General features: G+C 50.7%; 1 non-coding gene and 2 pseudogenes across 1 annotated transcript; all 3 read left to right on the top strand.

The window, feature by feature from the left end:
* The first annotated feature begins 783 nt into the window (after positions 1-783).
* On the top strand, positions 784-2599 carry LOC147728738 (18S ribosomal RNA; annotated as a pseudogene).
* A 921-nt stretch (positions 2600-3520) lies between these two features.
* Positions 3521-3674, top strand: LOC147728737 (5.8S ribosomal RNA). The gene has a single exon (XR_015309609.1). It is a non-coding gene; the product is annotated as a 5.8S ribosomal RNA (ribosomal RNA).
* Positions 3675-4140: 466 nt separating this feature from the next.
* On the top strand, positions 4141-6305 carry LOC147728736 (28S ribosomal RNA; annotated as a pseudogene).
* Positions 6306-14402: the final 8097 nt, after the last annotated feature.

Raw genomic sequence — 14402 nt, 5'->3', positions numbered from 1 at the left:
GAAGGCATACCTGGGCCCGCAGGCTGGGGCCCCCAGGGGCCCGGGTATGCATTTGCCTCTCAGCCCCTTCCCAATGGTCCTTTTTCTCAGAGTTTGCTCAGTTAGACTGCTCTGAGGTCCGGCCATGCTGAGATGGGGCAGGCAGCACCCGAGCCCGCCTGCCGGGGCCCCCCGGGGGCCCAGGTATGCACCTGCCTCTCAGCCCCTTGCCGGTGGTACTTTTTTCCCCGAGTTTGCTCAGGCAGACCTCCGTGTCTGCTTGCCCCGGGAGCAGGTAGGGATGCTAAGCCAGCATACCTCCTCCGCAGGGTGGCTGGTCAGGGGATGCCCCAGCTGTACTCTAATCGATTGGGCACTCTCGGTCTGTTTAGGGATGACTGCTTGGCCAGCCTCGGCTGTTGTTTCGAGCAAACCACTTCCACCCCGCACAGACCGTCCGACTCGAGGGCCTGCCGCCTGGCGGGAGACCCTACCCAGCAGAGCGAAGGCCGAGTGGCCCTGGGAGCTCGTGCCCCCCGGTGGTCTGACCCGAGCCGGAGGGGTCGGGTGGCACCAGGTCCTCGGATGCTGCTGCCTAGCAGGTCTGAAGCCCCCCCATGCCATGCTGTCACCCCTCTCTGCCCAGCACATTTCCACAGCAGCTCAGAACGACTGGTCTGAGGAGTGCCGCCGCCAGGCTCCGGCACCCCTGTGTCTTCCTCAGGCTGCGCCTCGGCCTGCCTTTCCCTCTCGGGGGAGACGGCTGGGCCTGCCCGCAGCCCCCACCCCGTCAGCAGGTGCGTCTACCTGGTTGATCCTGCTAGTAGCATATGCTTGTCTCATAGATTAAGCCATGCACGTGTAAGTACGCACAGCCAGTACAGTGAAATTGCAGATGGGTCATTAAATAAGTTATGGTTCCTTTGATCGCTCCATCTTTTACTTGGATAACAGTGGTAATTCTAGAGCTAATACATGCTGACAAGCGCTGACCTCCCGGGATGCGTGCATTTATCAGACCAAGACCAATCAGGGCTCGCCCGGCCGCTTTGGTGACTCTAGATAACCTCAGGCCGATCGCATGTCCACGTGACGGCGACGATACATTCGGATCTCTGCCTAATCAACTTTCAATGGTACTTTCTGTGCCTACCATGGTGACCACGGGTAATGTGGAATCAGGGTTCGGTTCTGGAGAGGGAGCCTGAGAAACAGCTACCACATCTAAGGAAGGCAGCAGGCGCGCAAATTACCCACTCCCGACTCGGGGAGGCAGTGACGAAAAATAACAATACAGGACTCTTTTGAGGCCCTGTAATTGGAATGAGTACACTTTAAATCCTTTAACGAGGATCCATCTGAGGGCAAGTCTGGTGCCAGCAGCCACGGTAATTCGAGCTCCAATAGAGTATAGTAAAGTTGCTGTAGTTAGAAAGCTCGTAGTTGGATCTTGAGATCGAGCTGGTGGTCCGCCGTGAGGCGAGCTACCACCTGTCCCTGCCCCTGGCTCTCAGTGCCCCCTTGATGCTCTTGACTGAGTGTCCTGAGGATCTGACATGTTTACTTTGAAAAAATTAGAGTGTTAAAAGCAGGCCGGTCGCCTGGATACTTCAGCTAGAAATAATGGAATAGGACTCTGGGTCTATTTTGTTGGTTTTCGGAACTGGGGCCATGATTTAGAGGGACGGCCGGGGGATTCGTATTGTGCCGCTAGAGGTGAAATTCTTGGACCGGTGCAAGACGAACCAAAGCAAAAGCATTTGCCAAGAATGTTTTCATTAATCAAGAACGAAAGTCGGAGGTTTGAAGACGATCAGATACCGTCATAGGTCCGACCATAAACGATGCCGACTAGCCATCCGGCGGCGGTATACACATGACCCGCCGAGCAGCTTCCGGTAAACCAAAGTCTTTAGGTTTCGGGGGGAGTATGGTTGCAAAGCTGAAACTTAAAGGAATTGACGGAAGGGCACCACCAGGAGTGGAGCCTGTGACTTAATTTGACTCAACACGGGAAACCTCACCCGGCCCGGACACGGAAAGGATTCACAGATTGATCGCTCTTTCTCGTTTCTGTGGGTGGTGGTGCATGGCCGTTCTTAGTTCGTGGAGCGATTTGTCTGGTTAGTTCCGATAACGAACGAGACTCCTCCATGCTAACTAGTTACGCGACCCCCAGCGGTCTGCATCCAACTTTTTAGAGGGACAAGTGGCGTTCAGCCACACTAGATCGAGCAATAACAGGTCTGTGATGCCCTTAGATGTCTGAGGCTGCATGCGTGCTACACTGAACAGATCAGTGTGTCTACCCTTCGCTGACAGGTGTGGGTAACCCGCTGAACTCCATTCATGATAGGGATTGGGGATTGCAATTATATCCCATGAACGAGGGATTCCCAGTAAGTGGGGGTCATAAGCTCACGTTGAAGAAGTCCCTGCCCTTTGTACACACCGCCCGTCGCTACTACCGATTGGATGGTTTAGTGAGGTCCTCAGATCGGCCCCGCCGGGGTCGGCAACAGCCCTGGCGGAGCGCCGAGAAGACAATCAAACTTGACAATCTTGAGGAAGTAAAAGTCATAACAAGGTTTCTGTAGGTGAACCTGCGGAAGGATCATTATCGGCTGAGTGGCCTGAGCGACTGACAGTGCCAGCCTGAAGCCCTCGGCCGCCTCCTGCAAGCACACACCGTAGGCACAGGGCCCGGCCCTGCCCTTGCGCGCCACAGCCTGCGGAGCGGTCCATGGCCACATGGGGTGCTCGGGTAAGGACCGGGCCTTCGGTGGGATTCTTTCTCAAGGGAGGACTCGACTGATGCGTGAGGGACTGAGAACGTGGGGGCGGCCCCTGTGTCCTGTCCCTCTCTGGTAGGGGCGCAGTGGTGAGCCCTCCTGAGATGGAATCTAAGCTGACCCGACACCACCCCTGCGGTGGGGGGAACCGAATGGCAGTGAGATGGTTCCACCGCCCTAGAAGGACCTGCTGCTGGCTGGGCCCTCCTGCACCCAACATCCTTGCCCGACCAAGATCCGGGGACTGAGGTTGGGCCCTTCTCGTATGGCAGGGCAGCCTGGAAGAGAAGGGGCCGAGGGCCTGCGAGGGGATCCCGGCTCCTCTCGGTGGGAGGCATGCGGGATGGGGAGCTGCCTTGCTATTCCCTTCCGGCACCTCTGGCACGGCAAGGCGGGGTGGGCTGTACAAGCCAGCTTGGTGCACGGCTCCAGGCATCCGACAATGGACAGCTAAGGTGCAGGTAGGGCGATCCTCCCTCGATGCAAGGTACCCGGTTTGACCCGGTCCCGTGCGGCCGGGCCGAGGGGTTTGAAGACTTGTGCGGTCCCTCCTGGTTAATCCGGGAGGGACCAGTGGCTGCGGGCTGCGTGCTCCTGACGCACCGGGATCCCCCTTCCTCACCTGCGGGTGGTTGAGGGGGACTCCTGGGCCAAGCGCCTGGTAATGTTTTTTTCTCACAACAGTGATCACCTTCCTCCCACCCTTCCTGCGCCTGCAGGTGGGTGAACGGTTTCAAAAAGTTGCCTGTGACGCTTGGCAGTGGATCACTTGGCTCGCGCGTCGGTGAAGAACGCAGCTAGCTGCGAGAATTAGTGTGAATTGCAGGACACATTGATCATCGACACTTCAAACGCACCTTGCTGCCCCGGGTTCCTCGCGGGGCTACGCCTATCTGAGGGTCGCTCGATCGTCAATCGCCCCGGAGTTTCTCCTAGGATGTGGCTGGGCCGTTGCAGGGTTAGCTCTGCTTCCCCTTTGCCCCCCCACAAGGTCAGATCCCCCGATCGCCCGTGGCAGGACCCGTCGACGAATCCAGCCACGGAGGTACGCCGCGAGTGCGCCTGGCCCCGAGAAGGGGTCTGGCAACGGGTCCTCCCTGTGACCCGTCCCGAGGCGCCTGGCTGCGTGCCACACGTGGCTGTCTGTGGTGTCACACTGACTGTCTATGCGCATGTACCTTGGGCACTCACCTCTGCAGCCGGCTTCCTGGGGAGGAGTAAAACCCCTCCATATCCGATCCGGGGGAAGAGGGCGTGTGCTACAGGGAAGCCAGACCCCTGCTCCGGCAGGGGCCTGGCCTTCCCCGGCAACCCCGTTTGACCCTCCAGCATTATTCTTCCGACTATGACCTCAGATCAGACATGGCGACCCACTGAATTTAAGCATATTACTAAGCAGATGGAAAGAAACCAACGGCAGGGGAGAGCCCAGCGCAGAATCCCTGCCCAGCGGCGGGCGTGGGAAATGTAGAATACAGAAGGCCGACTCCCTGGCATCGCTCAGGGGGCCCAAGTCCTTCTGATCGAGGCTCACCCCGCAGACGGTGTTAGGCCAGTAGCAGCCCCTGGTGCGTCGGGATCGGGCCTTCTCGGAGTCGGGTTGCTTGGGAATGCAGCCCAAAGCGGGTGGTAAACTCCATCTAAGGCTAAATACGGGCGCAAGACTGATAGCCAACAAGTACCGTAAGGGAAAGTTAAAAAGAACTTTGAAGAGAGAGTTCAAGAGGGCGTGAAACTGTCGAGAGTAAAACTGGTGGAGTCCGTGCAGTCCACCTGGAGGATTTAACATGGTGGGAAGGTCGGTGGCCCGGGAGTTCCGGATCCCCTCCACGGGACCGGCGCCTGGGCCCTACCCGGACCCACAGGGTGCATTTCCTCCACGGCAGTGCACTGCAACTGGATCCAGGTCAGCTGGTAGGGCTTCGGGTGGCAGGTGGCCCTCCACTCCGGTGGAGAGTGTTACAGCACCCCTGGCAGCAGCTTCGCCGTGTCAGTGGGGCCGAGAGAGATTCGACCTCCTCCACGCCCTCCACCGGGCACCTGTTCCCAGCCGCCCCTCGGGGCTTGCCGGGGCGGTTGAAGGGGGGACGGGACCTCTTCTACCGGTGCGATGGTCGACTGGGGCGGACTATTCTCAGTGCACCCGACCGCGTTGCGCCACCGTGCGGGGATGCCCACGCCGGGCGCCAGGGTCTGTGGCGATGTCGGTTACCCACCCGACCCATCTTAAAACACGGACCAAGGATTCTAACATGTGTGCGAGTCAGAGGACCAAGTGAAACCCTGTGGCGCAATGAAGGTGAGGGCCGGCATGCTCCAGCTGACGTGTGATCCCAACGCGCTTCCAGCGGTGGCCGCACCACCGGCCTGTCTTGCCCGCTCTGTCGGGGAGGTGGAGCATGAGCGTACGTGATAGGACCCGAAAGATGGTGAACCATGTCTGGGCAGGGCGAAACTCTGGTAGAGGTCCGCAGCGGTCTTGACGTGCAAATCGGTCATCCGACCTGGGTATAGGGGCAAAAGACTAATCGAACCATCTAGTAGCTAGTTCCCTCTGAAGTTTCCCTCAGGATAGCTGGCGCTCAAAGCCCCCAGTTTTATCTGGTAAAGCGAATGATTAGAGGTCTTGGGGACGAAAAGATCTCAACCTATTCTCATACTTTAAATGGGTAAGAAGCCCGGCTTGCTGGCGTGGAGCCGGGCATGGAATGCGAGTGCCTAGTGGGCCACTTTTGGTAAGCAGAACTGGCGCTGCGGGATGAACCGAATGCCGGGTTAAGGCGCCCGATGCCGACGCTCATCAGACCCCAGAAAAGGTGTTGGTTGATATAGACAGCAGGATGGTGGCCATGGAAGTCGGAATCCACAAAGGAGTGTGTAACAACTCACCTGCGGAATCAACTAGCCCTGAAAATAGATGGCGCTGGAGCGTCGGGCCCATACATGGCCGTCGCTGGCGCTCAGAGCCACGGGGCTAAGCTGCGATGAATAGGAGGGCCGCTCTGGTGAGCACGAAGCCCAGGGCGAGGGCCTGGGTGGAGCCGCCACAGGTGCAGATCTTGGTGATAGCAGCAAATATTAAAACGAGAACTTTGAAGGTTGAAGTGGAGAAGGGTTCCATTTGAAAAGCAGTTGAACATGGGTCAGTCGGTCCTAAGAGATGGACGAGCGCTGTTCGGAAGGGACAAGCAATGGCCTCCGTTGCCCTCGGCTGATCGAAATCGAGTCGGGTTCAGATCCCCGAACCCGGAGTGGTGGAGACGGGCACCCTCACAGCGTCCAGTGCGGTAACGCAAACGATCCTGGAGAAGCCAGTGGGAGCCCCGTGGACAGTTCTCTTTTTTTTGTGATGGGCAGGGCGCCCTGGAATGGGTTTGCCCAGAGAGAGGGGCCCAAGCCTTGGAAAGCGTTGCTGTTCCGGCGGCGTCCGGTGAGCTCCTGCTGGTCCTTTAAAATCTGGGGGAGATGGTGTAAATCTCACACCAGGCCGTACCCATATCCGCAGCAGGTCTCCAAGGTGAACAGCATCTGGCATGTTGGAACAATGTAGGTAAGGGAAGTCGGCAAGTCAGATCCGCAACTTCGGGATATGGATTGGCTCTAAGGGCTGGGTCGGTTGGGCTGGGGCGCGAAGTGGAGCTGGGCGCGTGCCGCGGCTGGACGAAGCGTCTCCCTCCAGGGCGGTGGTGACTCTGGATGCGAGCTGGGCCTTTCCTGTGGATCGCCCCAGCTGCAGTGGTCGCCTCTCCCCTTGCCCCCTCCCTGAGGGTGCGGGCAGGTGTTCTGCTTCAGCTGGCCCCTAGCAGCTAACTTAGAACTGGTGCGGACCAGAGGAATCCGACTGTTTAATTAAAACAAAGCATTGCGAATGCCCGAGGCGGGTGTTGACGCGATGTGATTCCTGCCCAGTGCTCTGAATGTCAAAGTGAAGAAATTCAGTGAAGCACGGGTAAACGGCGAGAGTAACATTGACTCTCCCACTTCTGACATCAGGCGGGAGTAACTATGACTCTCTTAACCTATTCTCGGTTGTAGTGGCCTTTACCTCCCAGTGGTCCCACAGTAACTGCCTCTGAAGTGCTAGACTCTGCGTAGAGAAGCATATAGAGACAGGTCGAAGCAAACAAGCCCAATTCCAGATGGGGTAGTTCCTGGAGAATAAAAACCCCGTTAAGATGGCGTAAGGAGGTGCTGTCTTTCCCAGAAATCATTAACCTCCTCACCGAATTTGACAAACCAGCACCCGCTTCAAACAATGCAACAAGCAACAACGATTCAGATCACAATATAGGCCCTAGTTCACCCTCCATAGCAGAAGAAGACACAACAATAGACCTCAGCAAATCCATCGAGTTTTTGGCCTCTGCCGCCAAGAATGACATTGGTACAGCAAACTTTGAAAATCTACCCGATGTGTACGAGGTCAGCAAAGATGTAGTAACAAAGAAAAGTGACTACACAAAACAAGCATTTGCAATGCAATAGGTCTCGCATTAGGAAAGTTTGAGCTATTCGTATTGTAAATGACACATTGTTTAATTTATGTGTTGGTTTGGAAAATAGCGAAATTAATAGCTTTGTCATTTACAATGCCAATAGTTTTAACTTTTGCAAATGTGACACCTATAGCATTTGTAATGCAATATGTGTTGCATTTACGTGACTTGGATGTATTGATATTACAAATAAAAATGGCTTTTATTTTTTTTTAATAATTAATACTTAATAAAAGTTATTGTGATTTATAATGGCAATAGCTTTTGTAAATAACTTTTGTGAAGATTATGTTCATTGTATTTTATTGTGACGAAACTCCAAGAACAGAAGTGAACTATTAACATCTTTTTGTGACATTTGTAATGAAGCTTGAAACATTGAGAGAACATATTTGAACCAGTTGTTGTTGAATGGTTGCACAGATTGATGCTGTGGTGGCGCGGAGTGATGTTGTGGTGGCGCTGAGTGATGTTGTGGTGGCGACGAGTGATGCTGTGACATTCAGTGATGCTGTGGTAGCACATAGTGATGTTGTGGTGCCCCTGAGGGATGCTCTGGTGGTGCTGAGTGATGCCGTGGTGATGCGATAGATAGATAGAGTGAGTGCGATAGATAGATAGAGTGAGTGCCATAGATAGAGTGAGGGCAATAGATAGATAGAGTGAGGGCGATAGATAGATAGAGTGAGGGTGATAGAGAGATAGACAGATAGAAGGGTGATAGATGGATAGAAAGATAGATAAAGTGTATTTATGTTGCATTAAGAAGAGTGTAAGTATGAGGTGTGTAATTTGTTTGGCACTGAGTAGTACTATGTGGAGTGTATTTACGTTGCATTGAGAAGAGTGTAATTATGTGGCATGTAATTATATGGCACTGAGTGGTAATATGAAGAGTGTATATTGTATTCAGTAGAGTGTAGTTTTGTGGCGTGTAAATATGTGGCACTGAGTGGTATTTGGAGTGTATGTTGCATTGAGTGCAGTGTAAGTATGTGGTGTGTAATTATCTGGCACTAAGTGGTATTTGGAGTGTCTGTTGCATTGAGTGCAGTGGAATTATGTTGCATATAATTCTGTCCTGCCCCTAGATATTAGGCTGGAGAGTAATCAAATCAGATTCAGGAAGAAGTTGAAAACCTGCCTCTTTGCTGTGTGAACTGGTTTGCTTCTTTTTTTTTCCTCTGCTGCTGCTCTCTTTCTCCATAGCGCGGGGACACGCCGGGAGGTGTTACCATGCGCTCTACAAACTCCTTTAAACTAAACTAAACTAAACTAAATCTGTGGCACTGAGTGGTATTATGGGGAGGTTATGTTGTATTCAGTAGAGTTAATTGTGTGGCGTGTAATTATGTGGCACTGAGTGGTATTGTTTGGAGTGTATGTTGCATTGAGTGCAGTGTAATTATGTAGCATATAATTATGTGGCACTGAGTGGTATTGTGTGGAGTGTGTGTTGCATTCAGTAGATTATGTGGCGTGTAATTATGTGGCACTGAGTGGTATTTGGAGTGTATGTTGCATATAACTATGTGGCACTGAGTGGTATTTTGAGTGTATGTTGCATTGAGTGCATTGTAATTATGTGGTGTGTAATTATGTGGCACTGAGTGGTATTTGGAATGTATGTTGCATTGAGTGCTGTGTAATTATGTGGCACAGAGTGGTATTTGGAGTGTATGTTGCATTGAGTGCAGTGTAATTATGTGGCGTGAAATTATGTGGCACTGAGCGGTATTTGGAATGTATATTGCATTGATTGCAGTGTAATTATGTGGCACTGAGTTGTATTTGGAGTGTATGTGGCATTGAGGGCAGTGTAATTATGTGGCGTGTAATAATGTGGCACTGAGTGGTATTTGGAGTGGAAGTTGCATTGAGTGCTGTGTAATTATGTGGCACTGAGTGGGATTTGGAGTGTATGTTGCATTGAGTGCAGTGTAATTATGTGGCGTGTAATTATGTGGTGCTGAGTGGTACTTGGAGTGTATGTTGCATTGCGTGCAGTGTAATTATGTGACGTGTAATTATGTGTTACTGAGTGGTATTTGGAGTGTATGTTGCATTGGGTGCAGTGTAATTATGTAGCGTGTAACTATGTGGCACTGAGTGGTATTTGGAGTGTATGTTGCATTGAGTGCATTGTAATTATGTGGCGTGTAATTATGTGGCACTGAGTGGTATTTGAGGTGTATTTTGCATTGAGTGCAGTGTAATTATGTGGCGTGTAATTATGTGGCACTGAGTGGTATTTGGAGTATATGTTGCGTTGAGCGCAGTGTAATTATGAAGCATATAATTATGTGGCACTTAGTGGTATTGTGTGGGGAGTGTATGTTGTATTCAGTAGAGTGTAATTGTGTGGCGTGTAATTATGTGGCACAGAGTGGTATTGTTTAGAGTGTGATGTGGAGTTGAGCGGTGATGTGGAGTTGAGCGGTGATGTGGAGTTGAGGGGTGATGTGGAGTTGAGCGGTAATGTGGAGTTGAGCGGTGGTGTGGAGTTGAGCGGTGATGTGGAGTTGAGCGGTGATGTTGTCATGAATACCCCCTCCACACCCGTGCCGTTTGCTCTGTTGTTAACGTGATCCACAGGAGCGATCGGGGTTGCCGAAGACCAGGAACTACAATGACCAGCATTCCTAGCTAGGCTGAGCGCGGACGGGAAACGCCTTCAAATAGCGTATCTCGGCGAAAACTCAGCGTCGGATATTGTGATTCTTGCCGACCTTGCCTGCAGCATTAGAACGCGGAACCAAGGCGTTGTTCAACCACAGCGGACCTGATTGTAGGAGAGAGGTAAGAACGAGCGGCTGCTCTCTGCCTCTCGCTCCTCGGATTTAGTTTGAGTGTCAGTCCAACACTCCTTTTAGAAACTTGGGAGGAGAGGCACACCACGGAGGTGTTTGCCGCGTCTCACCCGAACCCACAGAGAATAACTAGGGATAGGAGATGTGGATTCGGAGGTATGGTCGAGCGGCTGCTCTCTGCCCCCGCTCGTTAAATCCTGTGAGTTGCTCCTTTGTGTGTCACAAGCAGAGACGCACACCACGGAGGTGTTTGCCACGTCACTGCTAAAAAGAAAGAGAAACACATGGGGGTCGTTTAGCGTGCCCCGGTGCCTTGCTCATAAGATAGAAGGTCGAGAGGCTTCTCCCTTCATCTCCGTCACGAACTGCATGGTAGAGTACCCGGCTGGGCATTCCCAAGTTCGTTACTTACCCTGCTAGAGCATCCACACTTGAGCAGAAGCGACCCCACTGAATTCTAAGCCATTAGCAGCATTCGAACGGCATTGTCGGCCGTTTCTTAGCACAGTGCCCTCCGGTGGCGAATACCGGGACTGGTGTTCATGCGGAGGACGGTGAGAGCCCCTATTATGCAAAGGGACCGGTGCTGCTAATGGGTATCGTTAAACTTACTCTTTGTTTACTTCTTTCTTATCCGTTGTGACTTGCTATATTGGTTTACATCAATTAATCTTTCTTCGTATAGCATATATCCAATAAATACAATTGGACAACAATTGCTGATTGGAGTTTGATTCTCTTGTTCTGTCTTGGCTTTCCCCGATCCCGAGTAATCAGGTTGTTACAGATGTGGAGTTGAGCAGTGGTGTGGAGTTGAGCAGTGGTGTGGAGTTGAGCAGTGGTGTGGGGAGTTGAGCGGTGGTGTGGGAAGTTGAGATGTGGTGTGGCGTTGAGGGGTGGTGTGGAGTGCAGCGGTGGTATGGAGTGTAGCGGTGGTGTGGAGTTGAGCGGTGATGTGGAGTTGAGCGGTGATGTGGAGTTGAGCAGTGGTGTGGGGAGTTGAGCGATGGTGTGGGAAGTTGAGATGTGGTGTGGCGTTGAGGGGTGGTGTGGAGTGCAGCGGTGGTGTGGAGTGTAGCGGTGGTGTGGAGTTGAGCGGTGATGTGGAGTTGAGCGGTGATGTGGAGTTGAGAGGTGATGTGGAGTTGAGCGGTGATGTGGAGTTGAGCGGTGATGTGGAGTTGAGCTGTGATGTGGGGTTGAGCGGTGGTTTGGAGTTGAGCGGTGGTGTGGAGTTGAGCGGTGGTGTGGAGTTGAGCGGTGGTGTGGAGTTGAGCGGTGGTGTGGAGTTGAGCGGTGATGTGGAGTTGAGCGGTGATGTGGAGTTGAGCGGTGATGTGGAGTTGAGCGGTAGTGTGGAGTTGAGCGGTAGTGTGGAGTTGAGCGGTGGTGTGGAGTTGAGCGGTGGTGTGGAGTTGAGCGGTGGTGTGGAGATGAGCGGTGTTGTAGAGTTGAGCGGTAGTGTGGAGTTGAGCGGTGGTGTGGAGTTTACGGCCTGCCACAGACACTGGGCAGTAACTGTATGTGACAAAAAAGACAGAAGTGGGGTTATTTACAGTGCAGACAGTGTCGATAATCCATTCTATGTGGGCATCAATTGTGTTACATTTGGTACACACTGGAGAGTGGGGGAAGGGGGGTGCAGCCAACTCACCTTCAGCTAATGCAGGCTTTTAGGCCAATAGAATGTGCATGAATGAAGGATGAATTCATGAAATCTTCTTATAGGGCAACGGAGACCTCAACAAAGTATACATTGCATTTAGAGATTCGTTTGTGATTACTGCAAGTATGTACCTAGGCTACAAGGTCTAGCTAAACAAGAGGTGCTGCCACCATATTTAAAATTAAAGTTCGACCCTGCATGAGTATTTTTTGTATATATAAAGGGGACGCACAAGCAGCCACATAAGTGCCCCGTCTGTGGTAAAAAAAAAGCTCAAGCAATCACAGAAAAACATAGGAAAGGGACAGAAGGCATTAAAAAACAAGCCTTCGCCATTGCGTAAATGTAAAAAAGCCTTTGATGCAGCAGGGGGCAGAGCGGATCCCTTTCAAGTGAAGCTGCTAGCGGCACCACGCTGGGGAAGCAACAGATGGCTAGCTTTGATGTGGTGATGCGAGGCAGGCAGGCGGATGGAAGCGCGTTCACGAGAAGACCACATGCACTTCTGGAAATCCGCTTCTTGAGAGCTTAGTTTAGCTCTTAGTTTAGCCCCTATAGTCTCGCCTATTAATCCCTGCGGGATATAATAGGCGAGCCCTAAAAAGTCACTTATTGGAAGTACCCAAACGAGAAATATAAATGTGACTTGTGTGGAGACATAGTGGGAACTTTTAAAGAACTGAGAAAACATGTCTCCAACAAGCACAAAGGCTTCTCACTTAAAACGTACTATTCAAAATGTGACAAAGAAGCCGAATACCACAATATTGCATGCCACTATGCCAAATGTAAAGGGAGACCTCAAAAAGTAGAGCTGCCATTCCTATGCAGCTTCTGTGACCTCAGATTTGGAACAAAAATTGATGTTTCTCTAGCATCCCCTAGGGAGGTGGGCATCTCAGCACGGTTGCGATTGGTACAACTTAAAATGTTACATAGAATATACTATACTAGGGAAACACTACACAAAATACAGAGGGCACCACACCCGTTCTGCTTGAGAGGCTGCGGGGAGGAGGGAACCTTTTTTCATACCATATGGGACTGCCCAATTAAAATGAACTATTGGAGACAGGTACTACACACCAATTCGTAGACAACAGAAATTTCGCTACTGCCAGAGCTAAGACGATGTCTGCTAAACATATGGGAGCCCAATGATCTCACACGATATGGACTGATATGGGTCACGCTAGGGCTCTTAATTGCAAAAAGAGACATTGCTCAAAAATGGGGAGCTGCAGAGGCGCCGACACTGTCCGCATGGAATAATATGGACCTAACAATGATTACGGTACGTACAGTATATACCGTAAGGAAATACCCGCGAATATGGAATAAAATATGGGCTCCCTGGAATGAATTCAGAGGGGACATTTGTGATCCGCTGGCGGAATCAGACGGGGACAGTTCAGATGAGGAGATGGAGGAGGTGTAGACTGGAAATTACGGGAAGGGGGGTTTGACGTGGGGTAAAGGTGTGCATCATATCAAAATTCGAACACCTGTAGATGGAATGCACTCGAGTCCATAATGTAATGTGAGTGATTTCTGTATGTATTGCCAAGTTTACTGAAACTGTAATAAAATGTTTTAAAAAAGAAAATTGGTGTTTCTCAACATGCTAGGCATGCGCATCCAAGAGCGCAAAATGAGGCTAGACTAGCAGCTCTAGCAAGCAGCAAACCGTCAAAATTATGGTCACAGGAATAAATACTGCTACTAGCTGAATTGGAAAAAGTATACGAAAATAAGAGGAATATTAATGCGTTGATGGTTCCACATTTTTACAATAAAAACAGAAAACAAATTGCAGAAAAAAAAGGGATAGAAGAGATAAAAGTAAAAAATCCGCAAAAGATGTACTGCAAGCATCAAATGTTTCTGAAAATCACTCTTGCGATAAACCAGAGGTTACAGTGGAAGTAATAACAGAAAAGCGCAGAGACTTTATCAATCGCAAACATGCGCAAAAATTCAAGAACTTTGATGAGCTGGAAGGCAAAATTGCAGAAATCGAGAAGCACACCCAAAACATAGAGCAACACGATGCTGCTATGGATCTGATGGATGAGGTAGTGACTTATATAGCAGAAAACACCACTGATATAAGTCCTACACCAGCAAGTGTTCCAACAAGATGAGCACCAGAATGCCTCAGTAGGGAACAAGATAACAAAAAAAGACAAGAAAAACGGAAGGCTTAATCGGACGTACAAGAAAAATTATGCCAAAGCAAAAGACAGCTATAAAGAATACCAGGCAATGTTTCAAAAAGAAAATTCCAATCAACAAATAGAGAGAGAGGGATTCGGGCACACTCGGTCCCCAATCAATAGCAAATAAACAAAGGAAGAGTGTCCGTCAGGCAAGCATTCAAAAAATGATAATAGCACGTGAAAGAGAGGCCAGGATTCAAAAAATGATAATAGCACGTGGCCTCTCTTTCACGTGCTATTATCATTTTTTGAATGCTTGCCTGACGGACACTCTTCCTTTGTTTATTTTCAAAAAGAAAATTGCCAGGATTATCACTGATGGGGCAGAAGATGCCACTTGCCAAATCAGTGCTGATGAAATCTTTCAATATTACCAAAACATAATTGAGAAAGAAAACAAGAAAAATCCTATTTTCATACTGATTGATCGGATACCAGAG

The sequence above is a fragment of the Lissotriton vulgaris genome, chromosome 3_1 (genome assembly GCF_964263255.1).
Source record: "Lissotriton vulgaris chromosome 3_1, aLisVul1.2, whole genome shotgun sequence".
NCBI lineage: Eukaryota > Metazoa > Chordata > Amphibia > Caudata > Salamandridae > Lissotriton > Lissotriton vulgaris.
This window is presented reverse-complemented; position numbering and strand designations above follow the sequence as displayed.